The sequence below is a fragment of the Chiroxiphia lanceolata genome, chromosome Z (assembly GCF_009829145.1).
Source record: "Chiroxiphia lanceolata isolate bChiLan1 chromosome Z, bChiLan1.pri, whole genome shotgun sequence".
Lineage (NCBI taxonomy): Eukaryota > Metazoa > Chordata > Aves > Passeriformes > Pipridae > Chiroxiphia > Chiroxiphia lanceolata.
In genome coordinates this window covers 11254517-11274818 of record NC_045671.1, presented here as the reverse complement: position 1 = coordinate 11274818, position 20302 = coordinate 11254517, and the positions used below count along the sequence as shown (strand labels likewise).

The following is a 20302-nucleotide window of genomic DNA, read 5'->3' as shown; positions in this document are numbered from 1 at the left end:
TCTCTACAGCAAAAGCACCTTCTGCAGCAGATAAGCTTTTCACAAGGAATCTCACTTATCTTTGTAAAAAAGCTTCTGATTGCACAATAATAAAAGATTATGCAGAACTGGAAAAAAAATATAATCTACCATAAACAGGTACTGGAGAGGGAAACTTGAGATGCAAAAATATATTTGAAAATGAGACTGTGTCCCTATGTATTTACAATATGTTTTCCTCTGCCATTTTGACATACATAGGATGAAAATCTCTTCTCTTGTTTGTTCAACAGATTATTCAAATGAAGATCAGGCTATTAGACTGTTAGCTTTACTATTCTGAAGTGAGCAGCTATAAAAAGAGTTTTAAAACAAGAAACAAGGCTCATTCTTAAGACAAGAATCATTACTAAAAAACATCTTGTTTTGTAACAACAAATTGCAGTTCTAGAAAACTGGGATGGTTACTGGATTGGAGCATACAATGCACAGGTAGAGGCAGAGGGAAGAGGGTTTGTTTAGCCTGAAGAAGAAAAGGTTGATGGAAGATCTGGTTGTATTCTTTGACTACCTAAAAGGCCAGACTCTTGTCAAAAGAGAACAGTGACAGAACACAGTGGTCAGAAGTTGTAACAAGGGAGATTTGGATTGGAATTAGAAAAAAGTACTCGAGAGAGTGATTAAACACTGGGTTGGTTTAGCTAAAGGGGCTGTTGAAATCTCCATCTTTGAAATTCTCAAAGGCATCTCTCTCCGTTTACTTATGAGAAATTAGGAACTTGCTCTCTATTGTTCCTCTCTTAAGGTCAGAATTTTGATTTTAGATTTTATTTGTAGAGAAGCGGTACCTCAAGTGGATTCTTAAATTGAGCGGGGCATGTTTGGCTTTAGGGAAGTATAGTAATAATTTGATTTGAAGAAATTGCTTTTGCTGCCTTTACAGTTTATTTTCTGTAACTATGTTTTCAGTAATTTTGTGATCATAGTTCCTTACCCTTTGCTGGGAATACCTCCGTGAGAAACAGCATGAGCAGACAAAATTAGCATTATTTTTCTATTTGCTTCTAACTGAGGATGATTCATAAATAATCTTACAAGGGTTTGTATTTTAATGATTTTGCCCAGACTTTTTTTAAGTCTTTATGGAGGTTTTTTCAAATATGTAGTTCTATTGAAAAAGCCATTTATTGTTATGCACAAAGAGCAAGGCATGTACATGCAATAAAACTTCTTATTTTAGATTAAAGAAAACAGAAATAAATAAATAAAATAAATAAAAAACAGCTGCTGACCCTACAGATAGGCAGTCTTACTGGGATATTAAAGCTCAAGTACCAAGGAAACAAACATAATTCATATCCAACTTCTGGTTGTCAGAGTGCTGTGACTGTACATTATGCTGTTAATTTACATATGTTTTATTTTTATTGTTGCTCTCCATGAAAGTTTTTCTGATTAGTGTGCTGTGTCTCATGAATGGCTTGAACAAATTATTTGAAGTTGCTGTTTTTCCAGTCTCCAGAATTTTGTCTTTTCAGGTCATATCATTGTAAAGTTCCATATGTTAATTCCTTCTTTTCTCTTTGTGATTTGCAAGAAATTGTCACAAACATTTCCATTGCTAGTTTTCTACTGTGTGGCTGTCTTTTGCTCTTTGCGGAATTTAGTTCTTGGTGCTAATACATGGGAAAAAAAGCTCAAAATCAGAGTAGGGATACTCTACTAGTAAAACCGTCTTACAGTTTTGCGGTACTATAATGGAACAGCATCAGCTAAAACCATCATTTATGCATTGTAACTACTTGTTTCTTGTTAACAAAGTATCACATACAGGACTTGATTGTATATTAGAAAGAAAAGTTAGTAATCACCAAGGAGAGAGACAATTATCATAATTATGGACAAGTTGTTTTCTCTTGCAATTTCACCCATGACTCATAGTGCATGAAGAAGGATAAAAAAAGGAAAGAAAACAAACCTGTAACACAAGAGAGAAAAGGAGAGCTAAGTAAAGATTAATTATTAGTAATTACATCAGTATTAAACTGATAACCTAGAATGCTTTTAATGTATTAGTGGTCTTTATGTGATTTCTTCTAGCTAAAAGGTATGATTCTGATTAAAAGGTGAATCAGTGCCCCCAGATAATTCTGAATAGCAATTAAATTATTTTGGTTGAAAATAATTAAGTGGAAAATTGCACAGAAGGAAATTATTTCAGAATTTTCTATTTAGGACCCAGCTACTTTTTTCACTGGTTTCTGAAAAATCAGGAAGATCAGGTAGTTCATGATGCCAGAGACCTCTTCCTTCAGGATATCTCTATGGAAGATGTTTGCAAATGTCTGTGTGTTGGAGGAAAAGATCTATCATACCTCCTGTTGTTGTAATTTCTTGATGTAAACTGTGCTAAATACTGTTAGAAAAACAGTCATGCTGGGTCATATGAAAGGTCCATCTGGTTTCACTGGCTCCTCTCCAACTGTGGCCAGTAAATGTTACTTGAGGAAGAGAATAAGGTAAAATATAGCAGCTTTTCTCGTTAATCTAAAGAACACTCAGTAGGTAATGAAATACAGCTCATCTAAACCATTTTTCTACACAATGGTTGTTCAGATGTTTAGTGAGACAGCATGTGGTGGGTTGACCCTGCTGGATGCCAGGTACCCACCAAAGCCGCTCTGTCACTCCTCTACTTAGCTGATCGGGGGAGGGAAAATATAATGAAAGCCTCCTGGATTCAGATAAGGACACGGAGAGATCACGCACTGATTACTGTCATGGGCAAAACAGACTCAGCTTGGGGAAAATTAGTTTATTACCAATCAATTCAGAGAAGGATAATGATAAGTAAAAGTAAATCTTAAAACACTTAAAATCCCTCCCTTCTTCTCAGATGCAGCTTCACTCTACCTCTTCCCCCACAGCAGGGCAGGGGAATGGGGAATGGGGGCTGTGGTCAGTTCATCACACAATGTCTCTGCTACTCCTTCCACCTCACAGGAGACAGTTCTCCATGAACTTCTCTGATGTGAGTCCTTTCCGTGGGCGGCAGTTCTTCACAAACTGCTACAGCGTGAGTCCCTTCCATGGGGTGCAGTCCTTCAGGAACAGGCTGCTCCAGCACAGGGAGCAGCACAGGGAGCACATGTCCCCCACAGGGTCACAAGTCCTGCCAGCAGACCTCCTTCAGCATGGCCTCCTCCCTCGATGGACCACAGGCTCCTGCCAGGAGCCTGCTTGAGCACGGGCTTCCCATGGGGTCACAGACTCCTTTGGGCATCCACCTGCTCTGGAGTGGGGTCCTACATGGGCTGCAGATAGATCTCTGGTCGGCTCTAGACCTTCCTGGCCTCAGTGGCCCAGTCTATCTCACCACGATCTGTAGCTGCAGGCTCACCACGGGCTGCAGGGGAATCTCTGCTCTGGCCCCTGGAGCACCTCTTCCCTCTCCTTCTTCACTGACCTTGGTGTTGCTCTCACACATTCTCACTCCTCTGTTCACAATATGGTTGGCAGTCATTTTTCTGCATCCTTAAATATGTTATCCCGGAGGTGGTGCCACTGTCACTGGTGGGTTTGGCCTTGACCAGCAGCAGGACCATCTTGGATCTGTCTGGCGTTGACTCTGTTGGACATGGGGAAAGCTTCTGGCAGCTGCTCACAGAAGCCAATGCTGTAGCCCTGACTAGAAAACCCTTCTCATGCCAACCCATACAACAATATGATTCTTAATGATCATATAACATGATTTTGAATAGCAGTATATTTTTTGAGAGTGAGTATTAATTTCTATTTCATAATAGATTGAATACACTTACTGGAACTATTTCTTAAGGGAGAGTTTTCTTCTAATATGGATACCTCCATTCTACTGTGGTCAGGCTTTAATTTAAACATCACTGAGAGGCCCTACTCTAGTTCCTGGGACTTACAGTGATGGCCATCAATAGAATGGCATTAGGCCAAGTTCATAACTGAATGGAGTCAGAAGGAATATCATCATTACATGGTTCAACCTATACTTTATTGATTCCACATACATGTCAACATCTACTACAATACTTGACCGAGTTCTTGCATTTTTGCATTTAAAAAGGATAAAAAGTAAGAATATACTTCCATAAAATACATTTTTACAGCTAGTGCTCATAAGGCAATCACGTAAGTTAGAAATTAAGTATTGTTTGTGTTTAGTTCTTTTAAAAAGCTATATCTGCCCTACAAAAATGTATGGAACCATTTCTTAGAATATTTTAAGAGACTGAATCAATTTAAGACATATAAATAACTGGGAATCAAGTCCTTTGAAAGCCTGTTTTTATAACCACCTCTTTTTTTATTTGTCTTTTCAAGCAATGTGAGATTTTGTTAGACATACTGTGTTAATTAGATGTAGAGTTTTGTGGAAATGCATTCTGGTTTAGAAATGTAAATAGGCTTTCTGCAATGGTATAAATATCCAATAATAAATGTCTTGTTGTATGATAGTGTAACTTCAATTACAGATCAGAGAGATGAAAACATTTAAACTCTGAAAAGGTTGGCTGGTCTGTCACTTACTGCCAGTACAGAGAGACCATGTTATTGGGTAAATACTGTGTGTTGATACCAGTTAGATCTTGTGTTGTTGACCCAGTGTTTGTATCTGTGCATCTCACATCAACCAAACTGTTGTGATACAGAAATATTTTGGTTTGTAATTTAAGCAAAAAGATTCAGACATGGTGAACATCATCATTATTTCATGAATGTCCTCATGAGATGAAAACATATTTCTAGACAATAAATAGAGTTTATTGTTTTTCTCTTTCTCTGCTTGATTAAGTTTGTAGAGAGAATCTTTGGCACAGAAATATAAGTAATGAATTTAAATACAGATAACGGATGTGATCCCCATTCCTTCCACTATGTTCCAATTTTGTTTTAATAATAACCATAATTAAACTGTGTGCCAACTGCGAATGAATGAGATGCTCAGTGAAGGCATCCATGAAAGCTGTGGGTTTGTTACAAATCCACAATTAAAAGAGATAGGAACATTTCATGAATTTCTTTAGGAGGTAGTCAAGTGATCAAGCATTGCTTAATAAAGTAGGAAGCTGCCACATTGTACAATGATCCCATCCAAGAAGAAAGAGTTATCTGTGTCAATGTATGAACTCAGCTGAATGTGCGAGCCTTCTGCAGATGAATATAAATTTACAGGGGTTTATAGGGCAAGTGATACAAGGCTGAATGTTAGCTAATGTTACTGTTGTTGTTCATTAATTCATTCAGGCTTTATAAAATTTTCAGTTTTCTTCAGCACAGCTAATGCTAGTTGGGTCATCGTATTGTTCCTCATGTACTAGTATCCCCATTTTCTCTATAATGCCAACACAGATCAGGAGCTGCACTGGCTGCAGCATGAGCAAGTGTGGAATACTTGCCACTAGTTGATGGACAACTTTTACACAAAATGTGTCCTCACTTCTGGCAGAAGTCCTGCATGCCACACTCATATTGGCAGGCTTACTCAGAAGGTGTCGGGTCCCTCAGGACCAAGCAGTCCTCCCTTCCTTTGCTTCCATCAGATACCACTTTGCCACCGTCAGTCACACTGTGTGATCTTCAGGCTCCTCATGACTGCCTGGCTTCTGAAGCTGTGCCTGCTTGCCAGTGTGGTCCATGCCCCCAGAGGTCACACTGACGGAGATCCCATTGTGTGAGCATTTGCATATTAATGCAAAGATCATCAGCATGTCTGAGGGTAAAAAGACTGAAGATTTCTGCAGTAAATGGCAGAAATGTCTCACCTGTCCCAAGAACTGGAGTGCAAGAATAAACTGGCCTGAGTGCAGACTACTGTGAAGGCTAGGAAAGAGTTATAGTGTCACACAGCCCTGGCTGTTAAAGAGACTGTGGTTTTCTGTGAGAGGTGCAAAGGATATGTGGAGAAGAATCACAAAAGTAATGGCTAGAAATGTGGTATGTGTTAAGAACAGGTCCTGAAAATAAGCGTCAGTGCATTTTGACCATGATTAAAATCCAGGAACAAGGGAGGGCTCTATTTCTGATGACATGGAATGTACACAGAATGTCCTGGACTTGCTGGCCTAGGAGTACTTCTGGGTAAACAAGAACGCAGCTTTAAAAGGGTGATCATCATGGGCTAAGGACATCACGGTCCTGTGGGTCTTTGTTGTGCTTCTCAGTTGAGCTTGCTATGTGATGAGGAAAGGCGCAGGACTTCAGAGGTACAGTGCTGATGTGAGAGAAAGTGAGCAGCCATAGCACCTGCCATATCTTCTCTTATATTACAGACAGAAGTACATTTTGTCTGTCCCTAAATACAGTCACATCAGGCGGGTTTGGCTGTAGCTTCTTCAGAGGAGGTCATTGTAAGGAAAGTAGGTAACAGCTGTACAAAATATTGTTCTCTCTATGTAGTTCTGTGACTTCTTATTTCTTATAGTTGTTCCTCTACATTTAAAAATAGAGGCTTGCCTGTTTCCCTGTTTGATTTCCTTTGATGCCATTTTGGTTTGGTTTGGTTTGGTTTGGTTTGTTTTTTTTATTGCTGGGGGTTGCGAGGAATGGCGGGGACAAACAGCCACAGCCCCACAACCCCCTCTACAGTGACTCTCCAGGGAAGGCTGGGGGTTTTTTACAGATAAGAGCTTCACGAAAGGGCAAAACAGACTGCTGTCTCCTCTCACATGCCCCTCACTGCCTGACATATTCCTTTTAACATTTTTCTTACCTTTAATATCCTTTCCTGAAAACTTATTGCTTCCTTTGACCGGTTCCTCCAAGTCGTATCTTCTTTCCTGCCTATCTCTCTATATTCTACATGCTTCCTGCTCTGCCTAAATGTCAGAAGTCTGATGTAGCTCCAGTGCAGAGTAACTTCACTGAGGTTAGTGCAGTTATACAAATGTCATTATATTAAACATAAAGTTGGGCTCTTGCTTTCTTAATTTACTAAACCTTCATTTCGTTAAATGATCTGTTGGTGTTAAGGACTTTTGTTTGGAATTTATTAGCTTATTTTGAGAGATTCCAAGCCTACAAACTTTTCTAAGTAAATCAGTGTCTGGGAATGAAATTGTTATGCTTCTAGACCAGCCACAGAGGAATCTTTCTCTGTTGACTATAGGGCTACTTAAAATTGTGACCTAAACCAGATTTTTAAAGCGATACACCAGTTACATGAGATGGGATGAATCAGGTTGATAATCCCTTCAGAGACTGGCCAATTTCTATTCTAGAAGTAGCTGTGCTTTTTTATACACTACTGAAAGTCTGCTTCAATTTTTCATACTTCAGGGGTTAGTATCCTTTTAGTTTACTGTCTGATTTTATGTGTGTTCTGTTTCTACCTATTGTTCTTGCTCCAGCGTTGTTCATTAGCCTAAACAGTTACTGCACTTTTCCAGTGCTTACTCTCTTTTGTATTTATAGACATACAGTACCTTTATAGGAACAAGTAAGTGCCTGTTCATTTTCTGCCTCAACCTCTACCTTGCCACACTAACCCAGCCAAGTTCTGTCAGTCACATTTGAATAGATAGGCTTTAAAGTCTTACCTCATCTTGGTGACCTTTCTTTTCTTCTGTCCTAATTTGAAAGAGTCTTTCTTGAATGTGGGTGACCTGTGCTGTGTGCATATGAGATCTTACTACTACCTTAAAATATTCTCCTTAATCCAGTGCTCCTAGGATCACGTTGCCTTTTCTTGACAGTTTTCCACCAGAGGCTGAGTGTGCTTGTATAGACTTGCCTGACTGGCTTAAATATTGCTGGTAGTGTAGCCACAGGCACACAGTGCTCATTAAAAACTGAAAAAGCTAACTCAAAATCCTAGGGAAATATTTAGTAGCTACCTCACGCTGCACTGCCTGCTGCCACAGTTACCAAGGCTGCATTACGTCAGCTAGCTGTAAACTGGGTAGCACAGGTATAAATGTCTGAAGTTATCATTGTTACTGACACCAGTGGTAATTCTTAACTATTCACACCTCGTCTTTCACTACTAAATCATTAGTGATTTATTTCTTGTTGTCTTTCTCCTGTCAACAACATTCCAGGGCTGTAAAGTCTGTTTTGATTAGGGGGAAAATATACATGCAGACCTTAACAGTATATACTTCTCTTACAGAAATTAAGATGGTGTGAACAGTACTTCTTGGTTCACCTTAATTTTGAAAGTTTCTTCCCTAGGCAGAATCTCACCTTTGTCATCCCCCCACTCCTGTTTTGATCTCCCTGTGTTTAGCACAGTCGAACAGATGCAGAAATAAAGACCAGCTACAGCCTACTGTATCTTTTCTGGATGGTTTAATACCTGTTAGATTCTACCATGTGTTCCTTTTCTCATTTTTGAGGTGATAGCATCTTTTCAAGAACACATTTCCTATTTATCAGGAGTGGTGTCATCCCTTTCAACACAGAGAATCACCAGTAGAATTTGTTCACAGCTGGATGAATGCTATGGGAACGTGATAAATTTTAAGGCATAGTTTGTGATACAATCAGCTGTGTCTTTTCTGAAAGCTACATGTTCTGTTCCCCAGCATGCTGTCGCCAGCATTTGTTTGATCCCAGAGTGAACCTGTTCAGAAATTTACAAATAAGAGGAAAAACAAAGGAATTGTCTTCCACCAGTTTAGCTCTCTAAACTACCTTAACAGAGAGCCAAATGGATAGCGCAGCACACATGATGGGAGCAACGCAGGTGGAGGTGCAGAGTGGAACTGTTCCTCTCAGCAGCAGCTGTGAGCATAGCCAAACCATACTGAAGGAACACACCTGAAGTTTTGTAATCCCTGTGTGGATAGATCACAAGGTACACATTCCTTACCTGAAAATGTTTGTCAAGAAACACAAATGTTTGACAAGAAACTGTTCATATTTTCATATTCACAGATTGTTTCAAATAGTCTGCAGAACGTCCATTTAGTTACAAGATGTGAACAGTGCCGACCTTGGTTGGAGAGACTTGACCCTATTAACAACTTAACATCCACACCAAAGAAATCTGCTTTCATTATGAAAAAGAATCTTCTTGCTCAATCTTCTCCCTTAAAAGAATTTTCGCTACAAATGCATACATTTTATTTTATGTTCAGTTCACTGGCATGAAGATAAAAATGTAATTCAGTGAAAGCATTACTAAAAATATGTAAAAATGTTTTTATTGAAGTATAGATAGATGACTAGTGAATAATTATGTCAGTAAATTTCAAAACCTTATTACATAATCTGAAACTTCTCAAATCACAAGAAATAGCAATCAAAGTTACAAAAAAAAAAAAAACCAAAACTTTTTTTCCTTCTATTTAATCCACTTTTTAGTGTAAAGCCAACACCTTTCACTCTGTTGTAAAAAGAATTTATTTTTTTCTGCTATTCTAGAATATAAAATGTGGACTACTGGTGCACAAAAAGTATTACGGATGCAGTTTGTATTGAAGGGGAATCAGATTTCCCTTGAAAAACAAGAATCATAGACAATAAGCATTTAAAAGGAGCCACAACAACCTGTAGCGTATGTAGCTGATGCTTACAATTATTCTTTTTCTGCTGATGCATTCCTACGCTCTAGAGCACACCTCCCACCTTTAAAGCCGTCACACTCCAAACATTGCTTGCACTAAAGAGAGTCACTGTTTTGCCTCAAGCAAGGAACATAAGTGTTGCAAAACTGACTCCTCCTCTAATGGGGTGAGCATGTACAAGTACACAGAGTTGTATTTCTCCTAGAGCTGCCAGACTGAACATTTTGCAGGCAGAGCTCTAAAGCTTACAGGCTTTTTCTTTGTTTAGCTTTCTTCTGGGTCTTTTCCCCCCCTTTCTTTCTGGATTTTTTTTTTACTTTTAGTATATGTGAAACTCGTTCAAACGCTGGATTTTCAAGTCCTTGTTCAGGAAGCATTCATGAACTGGCATGGGTCAACATACATTTCATTACCAGGCAAAAGTAAGTACTGCAGTTAAACCTGTGTTTACCTTACTGTAAAGGATTTGGTGTTGTATAAAGGACAGAGTAGACTGTAGTTCTATTAGCAGAAATTAAAAACTTAGCAAAAGGTAAAATCAGTTCAGCTTAATGTGGTGTGCTAAGTATCATATGGCTTGCATTCTGAAAAATTAAAAAAGCATTTTTACTTGTGATTCAGTGGTCTCTCTTTTAAAATACTGAAATAAGCTGGACACAGAAATGCCACTCCTTCTGTATGTTTTTTTTTTTAAAAATGAGAGTTGGACTGTGTTTATTATTTTAAAGCATTTTTAATGCACCTAGTAGTACAGATTTCATTATACTACTGCTTTATATCATTTATGTTCACTAAATATACCTCATTTTTGTTATTCATTAATGAAAATATACTGGTTGAGGAAATAAACCTCCTGGAGCTCCCATAACTGCCGTCATATCTTCCACTGCCTTAATGTTCCCTAGCTGTTATTTTATACTTCCTGTGTTACCCTCTCCTCCACTTGTATATACATTCACTAGTTATCAGATTCTGTTTTGTGTTATTATTTTCAGAATTCATTGGTATTAGCATAGATTGGCAGCCAAAGGCTGAAGGGAAATGGATCTCAGAGAGAAAGGAAAGAAAAGCTGGTTACTGAGCTGGCAAGGAGTAAAGAAAACGATGTGATCTGATCCAAAGAGCATCTTTTTAGCCCACTTTTTCATGCATTCTATTGAAACATTGTACTGTCATAATCTGTAACATTTTCACTATTCCAGCAGTCACCTGGGAATTCACGAATACCTTGGAATGAATACAGTTTCCCTTGCTATAAGTTCCCTCTAGAGAGCGCAGCAGCCTGCAAGACAGCTTGTGTGGATTCTGTGTCCGTATTAACCAGTGTAAGATTTCTACTGCAGAAGTGCCGTGCTGCAGCTATCAGTCCTTTCTTCTTTTGAGAGTTGCTTTGCTATTACTGAGCTGCACTAGGCACTCCCCCAAGGCAGGCAGATGGATTGCCCAGGCAGTGAACAAGTTTAGCAACAAGTAATGCTTGAACATCTGCATAATGAAAGGAGCCATTTACCATTTTTGCAGCACGAGGCATCTATAGAAAGTCTGTGGCGTTGAATGCACACCAGTCTGCTGTGACAAAGTACAGCCGAGTTAAAGCACAACACAAGGATTAACACAGATCCTCACTGTGGCTTGGAGCCTGGAGATGTTGAAGGAAAACAAAATCTAGAGAAATGCATTTAGTGTAAAGGCAGCAAGGAGCAAAAATGGATAGGTAAGCCTAGCATTTTTTTGTGTTGTTAAAACTGAACTGGAAATCTGCCGGACTAAAATCTCATGTGAAAGATGCGATGCTTTGAAAAGGGCCAGTTTTCCAGTAGACTGAGCTCAGTAGGATAGTTCAGGTTTCAGAGTTTTCATCTTTGTTTTTCAGAATGGCTTTAAAGTTAAGCTATTTCCATTGTATTATCATCTTTTTTCTGTTGCGCAGTGAAAATGTACTTTTTTTATGTGTTGAGCATTCATGGCCCCGGCTGAATTACCACCTGTAGCAAATGAAGCTCAGCTATCAGAAACAGAGTACTCAGGAACAAAGGTGGCTTTTGAAAGCTCTGGCCTTCATTTAGAGATTGTGGAAGCTTGACTTCCACATGTTCCTTACTGCACCAAAGAAAATTGAGTTCAGCCACTTCATTCAGCTGCATCAGGATTTGGGATGAAACCTCCAGTGTCCCAGGCATGTTTTTTTCACCAGAATCAGACACAGGTTAATTGCAGACTCATAGAACACTAGAAATGCTTTTTTCCTACTACCTCTTGTTTTTGAAATTAATATTCTGGTACTTCCAGACACTGAAATTTACAAACTTTAAGTTGTTCTCTATATATTTATGTACCTGCATGTACATATCAATACTTTTTATCCCTAAGGCAGGATTTTTTATTGTCACAAGCTCTTGCTATGCAATACCCTTCTTTCAAAGTTCTACTTCTCCCTGAAAACCTTAGTTTTCTGTGGCTGCAGCACCACTTTTGGTTCCCATTTATATCTTCAGTACACCTGCCTTTCAGAGAGGTTGTAGGGTTGTTTCACAAGGTAAGATCAAATGGCAACTCAGCCTGTACCCTAAGGTTTTGGTTGTATTAATAAATTGGATTAATCTAATGCTCTAATAACTTCACTTATGAAGACTCTCATTGACCTTTTTCTGGCTGGTCTCCTGCAGTTTTGGGGGGATGCCTTAATTCCCTGGTTTGGTATCCACTCTTGTTGATCCGTGATTGCTATCACATTTCTCCTCAGCCTGGCTCTGAATTGGAAATCTCATGTCACATGAGTCTGTTCGTATTCAGGCTGCACAGGCAGCTAGGCTAAACTTAGTTCATTTGAGGCTGTTCTTAACTCTTTTAAAGAACCAGCCCATGTCATTTTAATATAATTTATTTACTGGTCAGCTGTAGGTTTCCCTAGTCTGCAATCCTCCCTCTCACTCTAAGTTATCATTGTGAAGCAATTTAATTAAACATTTTTAAATCAAGGGTGCAGGGGTTATTATGAGCTAAATAACTCTTGTCATTCCTATCTTTTTTATTGCCTGGCCTTACTGAAGAGGTCATGACCTTGCTCTGAGAGAATAGTATCTCACAGTTCTGGTAGATACAGGTTGGTTATGGTTCTATTTAACATGACTTTCATCCTTCTAAAAACTTACTTGTTAATAAACTTACATATCCAGTCGACTTTTTACAATCACTTTTTAGCCTTAAAACTTTCTCAGAAGTTCCAGTTGAGCCACTGGTAATTCTGTTAGTATAAAAATCTTTGCAAATAATCTAGTTGGATTTTTATTTAACTGATTTTTCACTTCATTGCCAATACTGAAAACTATTCTTAAAGAAACTGAAATTATCAGGTTTTCTTAATTGTGTTTTGGCAAGTTGAAAAGACAAAACTTCAGGCTGAGCAAAGCATTCAGCTAATGCTATCTAATCTGAATGAAAACATTTCATTTCAAAGCCTTTTATAGGAATAAAGGAATTAGGAATTAGGAAACTGTCATTAAAATTGTAAAGGTTTTCGTCGTAAAAATCTATGATGACTCATGTCAGTGTTTCAGAACACTGTTTAGGTTTTCTTTCTCTTCTGAAACACTTTATTAATATTTTATTATATTAAAATCACAACAGCTTATTTAAATTTTACAGCTCACTTTAGCTTTTGTCTCTGGATTAAAGTTCTAACCAAAAATTTCTCTCAGTCTAAATTAAACCATTACTTTTCCTTTTGTAAGGTTTACTATTAATTTTGGTATGTTCTGGACTAGTATAGATTTTATTCTTGGAATCTTGTGACTACTTTTTCAACTGTTGCTTATCTGTTATGGAGAAGAAAGAATACCTTCTCATCACACAAGTACAAGGAATTTATGAGACTTGCAGCTGTTGCATCCACCAGTCTTTCTCCCTCTTTTTCAAATGCAGCACCAAAATGATCTAGTCATCTCATCTTACCTGGAACATTGCACCCTACTTTTTTTTGGTTGAGAAATTACAAACTGTTCAGGTCCTTTAAAGTTCAGTCATATTGCATGGCAGTTTTCTACAGCTGATCTACAGAAGTTTTCTCAAGGAATAATTCAATTCATAGTGTTGAACAATTAACTTCATATTCCCAGAAGAAGCCTGTGCTTGAAAGAATCCTGCGCTGATAGTCATGTTTTCTGTATTTGCTGTATTCTTTTGGAATTTTCTCGTGCAGTAAAAAGTTTCATATTTGAAGTTACAGGATAAACAGTGACCTTACAAAGGCTTTTTTTTAACCTATACTTCAAAATAAAGTATGTAGGTTGTTTCAGCTGAAGATTCAGAAGAGTTTGGATCAGAATTATTAACATGAGAAATTAGGAAGCACTGAACCATGAGGAAATTTATATCTCAAAGCACTTAATAGTTTCTGTAGTCCAGGCATCTTGTCTTATGGGTGTTGGGAGGGACAGAGAATTCTAGAAGTATTTGCAGCATGTGACTATTTCAGAGTAGTACTTAGAAGCTTCTTGAATGTGTACGTTCACGTATCCACATATTGTACTTGTGGAGAATGTGTGAGATGCCTGAGAGGTGCTCTGGTGCCACTGGATGAAGTCTGCAAATTATTCCATGAGGCACCTTGAACCCAGACTACCCCATAACACAGGAACCATTATTCTCCTGCCTGCAGCTTGTACTGGCAAAGTGCAGCCGTGGCTCTGCTTGATAAACTGTCCTTTACTACATATACCCCATACCTACCAGAAGCATCTGACCAACCAAGCAGAGGATTCTGCTTAGATGCCTTTTATGCTGGTCTAACAAAAAGCACCAAAAAGGAGCTAGGGAGTCATTTTACATTTTCTGGTGGGTTTTTTTCTGCCCCAATCAAGGCTAGTGAATTAAAAATGTGAAAGAAGGAGTGTTCAAATTTAACATTAAAAAGACAGTTTTCTGGAATGTCTCTGCTGTTCACGATTGCATTTAGGTTGAGTCCTATTGCCTTTGTATATAGGTTAGATTATTGTTATGATCCCTCTAGCTTTACAGTTAATGATCTCTGAAAAGACGTCATTGAGCATATTTGTTGCATCTGATATAATTTTTTTTCCGTTGTCTTGAGAAATTTTCTAATCTTCTGAATTTCGAACTCCTTATACCCTGAGGTAACCTGAGTCTTTTGACATGGCCATTCTCTTAGCAAATTCATTCTTCCCTCGGGGTGAAGTCATTCCATATTAACAGTACTTCTAAGTTGTAACATTTCCACTTCTGGTGAGCATGTGATACATAACATTCCCTGTGAGCAAGTATGTACTGGTTCATAAAAACAGTCAATAAACTTGGCACTAATAACTTCTGAAAGCTTTCAGACCTCTAACTGGATCAAGAACAATCAGGAACAATCATGATATAAAAATGGAAGTTTTAAAATTCAGGACAGAATAGTCTGTTTGATGAAGAGCACATTTTGGATGCTGCTGTATGGTGTGACCCTTCTTCCTTGGACAGAACAGGAGATCGCCTTTGGAAAAGCAAAGATGACTTGTAGCCAAGTCTACATCTGCTCATAGCTTAATCCAAAAATTGGGTTGCTGCTGTTGCTGTTTCTTCAGCCCTAAACATTAGCGGGGAAATATGAGAGTTTAAGAAAGTCAATCCAAAAAGGATAAGCTTTTCCTTCAAAGATTCCTTTTGTTTAATCATAATGTAGAGAGAAAATAAAGAACAATACACCTCAGTGGTTATAGAGCAAAGTCAATCTGCCTTATGAAAGGTCGATAGATCATGATTTTGTGAATACAGAATAAAGATACCAAAAAACTAAAAGGTACTTACTTTAAGTCAAGAATGAAAATCAGTTTAAAAAACATTAATAGATAAACTACTTATTTAGATGGAAGTGTTAAGTAAACTACCAGGTTTAAATAAACTACTAAATTACCAGGTTCAGTGATAAGGTCTGGGTGTGTGAAGGTAAGATCCTCATGCAACCCCTTTGTTTTAAGTAACAATATAAAGTATTTTTGTCTAGATAAGGTAATTGGATATGATCATACCATTTCGTCTTAATATGAGGGAGATAAAAAATTGTTTGTTGGCTGTTTTTTACTCAAAGTATGTCTTCTAGTCTTCTCTTCAGGAGAAGATCACCCTCACAAGATGATATCTTGTATCATCTCTGTACCCTAGTCATCATCACTATCTGCTTAGCCTGTGTAATGCCAAATTACCTCAAACTGCCTGTAATAGTTACTATTATATGTAAAAATAGTATTCATATGTAAGTTCTCTCACTAATTATTATATACTGCTTCCTGCTTATTTTATGTCTAACACCTGTCTTCATTCCTTATTTGAGTGGTAGCAACCTAGATTTTTATTGATTTAGAAAGTTGAGGAGAGGATGAGAAAAGGCTACAACCGATGGAAATGTCATTAGTCTCAGTTGAAGAACAACTTTGGTACAAAATGGTTCAGGCTACATTCCTCCAACTTCTGCTGGAAGACCTGACCCTCAAAAGTCTGATGACCACTGTCCCCAGAAGCCCTTCTCCCTTTCCCAGCCATATGACCCGTTTAGCCCAGAAGTGCATCAGATCCCTTGGGCCTCAGAAGTCCTCCCTTTACCCGTGAAAGTCAGCATTTAGTCATGGTCATGGCCATACCCCATGTGATCTCAGAACCCCCTGTAACTGCCAGCAGCTGAAACCCTACCTTTTTCGTTGCCACAGGAGTGTGTCAAAGGCCCTCATGCACACACACACACACGCACACGTGTTCGTGTGTGTTCATGAAAACACGTAAAAGTGTGGAACAGTTTAAATGTGTGTTTATACATAGTTACACTTCTTTATAATACACAAAAATCATATTTATAAAATGTGTGTACAGAAGTGTTTAGTAAGATATGATAAAAATAGTTGAAAACGTAAGTAGAAAGAAAGCAAAATAAAAGGAAAGTACAGTTGAATAGTGTGGGAGTATGTCAGAGAGCGAGGAGGCCATGGAAAAATCTGAATATGCACTGGGCAAAGGGCTAAACCTATGAAACTATCCAGGAGGCTTCCACCCAGCCCCAGGTCATTCAAAGAATAGACCAGACCTGTGAATCTGCCCAAGAGGCCCCCTTCACCTGCCTTCAAACCAGCCAGATCACCTTATGGGGCTGTCCTTCAGCTTTGTGCTAGAAAATATAGGTAACATTGCTTACTAAAGTTGAAGACCAGAAGAAAAAAAATAACTTCACAAGAACATGTTTGTAGGGACACCTAGAGCCCAAAAGGTCTTCCTAAAAAGACCATCTGCATTGGAGAGAAGATGGTTGGGCTGGCATTATGAAAACAACAGTTTGTGTGAGGGGGTAGGAGGCAACTTTTGTCTACATCTCAGTGTCCTAACAGCTACTTGTAATACCATGACAGGAATTATGCTCCATGTATTCCCTTACCCTTACGTTGACATGGATTTTATAGCACTTTCTGAAAACTTGATTCTGGCTGATTGCATAAAAGACACAATTATTTTGTGAATTGTTTTTAATCTTCCTTAGAACCACAGGATAAAAAAAAAAATAAACCATTAAAAACACATCTTTGAAGGAAAAGAAATGGTGACAATGAGAGGCAGGTCAACATCACCCAAATGATAAATAAAGTTTTGTTGAACATGACAAATCAGTTGCCTAATGTTTGTTTTTCTGTGTGCATGTAGTAGCAGCATGTTAACAAACTGCAGCATCTGTCAAAACATATTTACTATGCTCCTGAGGAAGTGGGATTCTTTGGGAATGTAAAGCCCCTTTCTGAAACAAGCAGTACTATTGATCTGAAGAGAAAACAGGTGGCCTCATGTCATGTAAACCAAGACTTAGAATATAACATAAGGCTGTGATAAAGTCCTTTAGAAGTAACAGGTATTTGTGGCTTATTCTAAACACAGTAACAGTATTAGTCTCATTTTAGTGGTGGTGAACATACTATCCCAATATGCCTGGACTGTGTGTCTGAAAGGCAGAATGAGTTCTGAAGTAGCTGAGGCTTTTAAACCATTTTTGCCACCTCAGTAATTACCAAGCAGAGAATGGATGTTTTTAAATCAGCCTTCACACAAGTTGTTGAATTAGAATAATTTTCACTTCTTTGTTACTAATAATGAAGTAGAGGCCTCTGTCACAGATTGCTTTAACAGGATGCTCGAAACTGAAACATGGGGATGTTTTACAGCAAGCAATTACCATTTGCTACATTAATGTGTTACTGGAGTTTATAATAAAGAACTGTAACCACAGCTTCTTCATTACAGTCAGAGAATGGGCGTGAAAACTCCAAGCTGTGCAAGGATTTGGAAAACCATGTCTGGCAATTGGTGAAAATTAGAATAAATATGCCTCCACTCATAAAGGAAGACCATGAGGATGTTTAGGACAAAAGAAATATTTGACAGTAGTTATGACTAGATGTTCCCAGGTACTAGTTGAAATTGTGAATGTTGTGGTTTAAGCCCAGCTGGAAATAAACACCATGCAGCTGCTCGCTCAACCTCTGCCTCTCTCCCCCCACCCTGGTGGAATGGGCATGAGAATCAAAGTAAAACTTGCAGGTTGAGATAAAAAAATTCAAGGAAAACTTTAATGAAGTTTAATAATCAAAAATAAAGTAAAATACAGTAATAATAGTAGATTATAATGATAATTAAAAGGGAAAAACAAGTGATGCACATTACAATTGCTCACCACCAGTTGACCAATGCCAGACTCCCCTTCCCTAACCCAGATCAGCTCCTTTGTTTATACATTGGGCATGATGTTCTATAGTGTGGAATGTCCCCATTGGTCAGTTCAGGTCACCTGCCCCAGTTTAGTTTGCGAACTTCCTCACCTGCAGACCGTGAGACAAGAAAAAAAAACTTAGGATAAACATGACTTAGCAAAAAACAAAACATCAGTGTGTTATCAACACCATTCTCATTCCAAATCCAAAATACAGCACCATAAGAAATTAGAATAAGCTACTGAGAAGAAATTAACTCTACCCTAGCTGAAACCAGGACAATATCCACCCCCTTACTCCATACCATTTCTGTCATGCCAAGTTCCACACTTCCCAGTATCCCATTACCTTCCCTAGGTGTCCTCAGGACAGTGAGAAAGGGTCAGCATACTGCTTAATAGACTACAGTCACCAAGGTATAAAGGGGACATTTTATTCCAGTAAACTTTAAAGACCTTTAAAAAGTGAGCGCTACTGAGGACAGTGTATGCAAAATTGAGAAGTTTCTAGCGGTAAAAAAGCAAGTAAGGAAGAAACAGCTGTTTGTGAAGTGGTGGTGCTTGCTGAAGAAATTTAACAGCTGGATAAAAGCCTCTCAAGTCCATGATGTTTAGCAGCTGAAGCCAGAGTGGGAGAAAAAGAAGGATGGTAAACTGTGGTTTTTACATCATGCTCCCCAACAATGCTTACACCAGAATATCCCCACAAAACACCAATTTGAACTTTACCAAACAGCTATTCAAAGCCCCTGGAAGCTGTCAGGCCAGTGGGAGATGGGGTTTGCAGAAATACAATACCCAGGCAGCTGGAATAATATTAATAATGCTGCTGGGTAAGACGTGGCATTATTCTTTGTGACAAGTCCATTATTCATCCATATGCATATTACTGGAATGTATAAACATTTACTAGTTCCAGCAACAGAGCTTTAACTGTTGACCAACCACAGACCTGGTCTTCAGTCCTGCAATTAGGGAACAAAGCTTAAAATGGATGAAAATCCTTGTACTCTTTGTTCAGCTGGGAAGCTAGCAAGTTTTTCTGAAACTTCTCCTGGGGTAGCCAGTGACAGTTTCCTTTTTAATTGACATGCCTGGAAGGTTTTTATCCCAATCTACCTCTACACAAAACCTTGTTGAGTACCAGCTGGTTTGAGATTTATTGGTCCCATTATCATGCTGTGTTCTGGCACATGGTAACAGCAGTGAGCTCATTGCAGCAACGTAGTACAGACTGCTTTATGTGCCAGTAAAACAACCTCACGTAGAAAGAGGCAGCACTGAAATAAACACAAATGAAAACAAACATTTCTTATTTTGCAGTGGAAAGCAGACTCTGAAGTTTTATCTGTTGACCTGAAAGGTTCTGATGTTTTAAGGAAACACACCATCATGTAGTAAAGAATAAGTAGTAAAGGGTAGTAGAAAAATTAAAAGGACCCCTCCTTGTCCATGAATTATTAAAGAGCCCAGGTGGAGTAGAAGCTGTATTCCACAGCCTCTTTTCAAAACCTATACCATTTTTCTAAAAGAGTTTGGAGATTATTAAGCCAGATGTTAGAAGCATGGCCGAAAACATGGTCGAAGATGCAATCAGGTATGTCTCTCAGGCAGTTGTGGCCCAGTTGCAAATGCTGGCAAAGCAGGAGATCTCTGGGGTGTTTAAGAGACACATCACAGCCCTGAAGGGCCATCCTTCCCCAAACTCTTGAAAGGAAAAGGATGGGTAATGCCAGTCTGCATTTCAGCTGCAAAAAGTAAAAGAATAACAAACGCTACTGAAACGTAGAAAACCCCAAGAAATTCAAAGGTGGCCCTTTCTACCGCTAGAAAAGGAGATATATTTTAACGAGGCTGCTTTTTGTTCACGGCTGCTCAGAATAGTGTACCAAACCCATACTAGATTTGTTTGAAGTGGCCCCAGTGCAAACAGGCATCACAAAGAGCTTGTTCAGTGAGATGCCATTACTGTAAGCTGTAACACGGACTTTTCCCTGGACTTGAGTGGAAAAGAGTGTGTAGGTCTGAACAACCATGCTGGATC

General features: G+C 38.6%; 1 protein-coding gene across 3 annotated transcripts in view; it reads left to right on the top strand.

The window, feature by feature from the left end:
* PRLR (prolactin receptor) overlaps positions 1 to 20302 on the top strand; it is a 153086-nt gene that overhangs the window by 53817 nt on the left and 78967 nt on the right. For 2 of the 3 annotated variants that reach the window (XM_032676672.1, XM_032676674.1), the window contains exon 1: positions 9691 to 9943. The exons of the other annotated variant lie outside the window; for it this stretch is intronic. The gene's annotated coding sequence lies outside the window, so the exon portion shown is untranslated. Of the gene's footprint in view, positions 1 to 9690; positions 9944 to 20302 lie in introns of those variants that run through there. 3 annotated transcript variants of the gene reach the window in all.